This window comes from Leptonychotes weddellii, unplaced genomic scaffold (genome assembly GCF_054177405.1).
Source record: "Leptonychotes weddellii isolate Sample4059 unplaced genomic scaffold, ASM5417740v2 HiC_scaffold_2704, whole genome shotgun sequence".
In the NCBI taxonomy this organism is placed as follows: Eukaryota; Metazoa; Chordata; class Mammalia; order Carnivora; family Phocidae; genus Leptonychotes; species Leptonychotes weddellii.
Window position 1 is genome coordinate 9,862 of NW_027863505.1, and position 3,354 is coordinate 13,215.

A 3,354-nucleotide genomic window follows, 5' to 3' on the forward strand; every position below is an offset into this window, starting at 1 on the left:
ACCTAGGGTTTGATAACAAGCCATCAAGGTTTGGGGGACCTCAACTCGTTCCTGATCTATACAATCGAGGCACTGCATCAGTGAGATACTGGGTGCCTTCCCTCTTCAAAGGGCTGCTATACAGGAAATGCTAACGCTAATCCAGACAGAGGGGGAAAGGCGGTGGCCTTAGGGGAAATGAACACAACAGCTTCAAAACACAGGGGAAGGAAGCTTGCTGCTCACAGGACTTCAGTGCGCCTGGGGACATGCAGTGGTGCCGAATGGCATGTGCTGTCCAGTGTGCGGTTTCCCAGACTCACCTGTTAGAACCTGGCAGAGCTGCCCAGGGACCTGGGCCTCGGTGGAGGGGCTGGGTGCCAAGGACCATTTGCGCCTGACCAGGTGCTCTCGTGTGCTGAGCGGGCCCTGGGAATTGTTGAGGGGCTGGATTAGCACCTGCTCCTGCCCAAGCTGGATGAGGCCAACCTGCCCAGAAAGAGGAAAAAGGGACATGAGTCATCCTCGTTCACGCACACCCACAACCCCAACAATCCGAGGGCAGCAAGGCCACCTGGCTATGGCCTGGGCCTCAGGTCTGGGCTTTTGCTTTGCAGTGTGCTCTGATTGACTGAGCCCAGGAAGGAGCATCTGTGGGACTTGAGACATCCCACCCCATGGCTATGTGGGGCGGGGGGGCACGGGGTCGGAGGTGCAGAGATATATACAACGGCACCCACTTCCCGGGTTCATTATTTTATTAGTAATAAAAAGAACTTTCTTTTAAAAATTATTTTTAAAATCATCCTCCAAAAGTCCACTTGAGGAGGCAATGCCAAAAGTGTTGGGGATGAATGACAATTACATACTTAATGGGGGAAAAAAAAAAAAGTATCTTATCCCTGGGGATATTAAGAATGAAAGGATGGAGCCAGTCTTATAGTGTTAATAGCTTTGTGATAGGGGATTTGTACATTTTTTCAGAACTTGTGGTGTTTAAGAGAAATCGACAGAGTAGCCAATGGATTAGATTTGTGATTCTAATTTAAAGTCCATCATGGACTTAGATTCGTGATTTTAAAATCTTAGTAGGTTTAGAAGCAGTATTAGAATGTGTAAGAGAACTTAAGACTTCCCACGTTTATAAGACTCGCTTATTAGGTTTGTAGGAATCACTAATACACTTGCAAAGGGCTTCTTAGCCAACCGAAGAACTTGAAAAGGAAATTGACTACATTACATTCCTCAATGCAGTTTTAAAGGTTTAAAAGTTGTTAATCACCAAATTTACAAGTGGCGCCAAATATCATCCAAAGTTCCCTTGAAAAGGATTGCAAAAAACCTCTGAGATAAAGGGGATTAAGAGTACACTTATCTAGATGAGCGTGGGCAAATGTATAGGATTGTTGAATCATATTGTACACCTGAAACTAATATAACACTTAATTATACTTCAATAAAAGCTCTAAAAACTTGCTAGATTAGAAATAGGACGTGACTTGTAAATTGAAGGAAAAATTTAGGAACTAGGATTTTTAATTTGCCACTTTAATAGAGTGAATATTAATTCTAAAATACATATATATATATGGTGCAGATAACTCTTCCCATCCCTTGGAACCAATGCTGAGGCATGAAACCAATTTGTGCTCCTTCCCTGGGATACCTGCTGCTAGCTTCCCTTCTGAGGTGTCAACAAAGCAAGGTAAACCTCCCACAAGAAACCCCACTGGGCCCCAGGCTGGAGGAGGACCCGAGTTTGCAAAATGGGCTGTGCGGCCCACAGTGCCTCCTCCGGGTGGATGCCCAGGACCACCTTGGCTAAACAGAGTCCATAGATCAAGCAGATCAGTCTACGTCTGAAATGAGCATCATCTCTTCTCTCCCCACTGAGTCTCTTTTCTAAAGGCCGTGTCACACAGAAACAGTGCTTCTCAAACTCCAATGCACGTGAAAATCACCCAGACGTCTTGGGTAGACCCCGAGGATGTGCATTTCTAACTAGCCCCCATGTGACACCAATGCTCTCCAGCACAGCAAGTCCTCTGGTCTCAAGGACAGAGCTCACTCAAGCCAAATGGTAGACCTCCTCTACATTCAGAAAGGATGCCTGGACACCAAGCCTCTCTGAAAGTAAACCAGATCAACTAATACGATCGCCTCCAACCTTGAGTCCCCAAAACACAGGGTGAGACCGTACTTACAGCTCCTAGCAGATTTCAAGGTTTCCATTTCATTAGAACTTCTGCCAAGAACAACTCAGAGATTTTACTGCCCAAATAAAACTGTCTTAAAGTGGCATTGCATGACCCGCAGGAAAGCACGGCTTTCTTCCTTCTCCTTTGAAGTTAGAACTTGAATTTGTTCACGAAGATACTTTGGGGAGACGGAAGAAGTGGAAGCAGAAGGTGGCTGTGGGGGTTACGCAGAGCTCCGCTGGGGCTGTACCTAAAGAAAGCCTCAGTGCCGAACACACACCTCAGTAACCACGGCGAACACTTCCATGTGTCGAAATGAAGTTGGCAGGTGGGGCATAGCACATGGGATGAGCCCCATGTGGAAGGAGCCCTGTGCTCCCCAGAGGATATGCTCAACTTGGACCCCTCCTAAAATGCTCTGGCTTTGGCAGGTCACAGACCCCCCCAAGTCTAGCACTTTCTAAGCCAGTTACCCCTTTGGTCTAGCGTTGGCCTTCACAAGCTACAGTGTAAAAGGCCAGGGAGCGGGTAACTCTCATGCAATGCAACAGAGAGGCATGGCATGCACGTGCACACACCCCAGCCACAAGCAGAAGCAGCCCCTTTGCTTTGGCAGGTCTTGCTTGCAGGGACCCACATGCTGGTTTCCACCCCTTCATGGAGGACAACGGTAACACAGGTAAGATGATTACATGGACTGGCAGACCGTACCCTACCTGGCAGCTACTTACCCTCCTGGGACCCGGCTTGCAAGCAGACATGGCCAGGACTAGCACCCAGGAGCGAGGGGGCCCGGTACAGCCCCCACCCTGGGGAGCCAGCGCAAGGAAGGACTTTGCCCCGCCCCTCCCCCAGTCCCAGGCTGTCACAGGCTCCCTGACATCTCTTCATGCTCATCTTGTCATCACATTACCAATGATACAATGTGCTGTTGAAAAGTACCATTTGTGGGCGCCTGGGTGGCTCAGTCGGTTAAGCGACTGCCTTCGGCTCAGGTCATGATCCTGGAGTCCCCGGATCGAGTCCCGCATCGGGCTCCCTGCTCGGCAGGGAGTCTGCTTCTCCCTCTGCCCCTCCCCCCTCTCATGTGCTCTCTCTCATTCTCTCTCTCTCAAATAAATAAATAAAATCTTTAAAAAAAAAAGAAAAGTATCATTTGTAACGCCCCCCCCACACA

At 48.5% G+C, this 3,354-nt stretch overlaps 1 long non-coding RNA gene across 1 annotated transcript; it reads right to left on the bottom strand.

Annotated features, from left to right (window-relative positions):
• Positions 1–302: 302 nt before the first annotated feature.
• On the bottom strand, positions 303–2,497 carry LOC145718981 (uncharacterized). Its single transcript, XR_014142129.1, has 2 exons — positions 2,184–2,497; positions 303–468 (listed from the first exon to the last, which is right to left on the bottom strand). It is a non-coding gene; the product is annotated as an uncharacterized LOC145718981 (long non-coding RNA).
• Between the last annotated feature and the right edge of the window lie 857 nt (positions 2,498–3,354).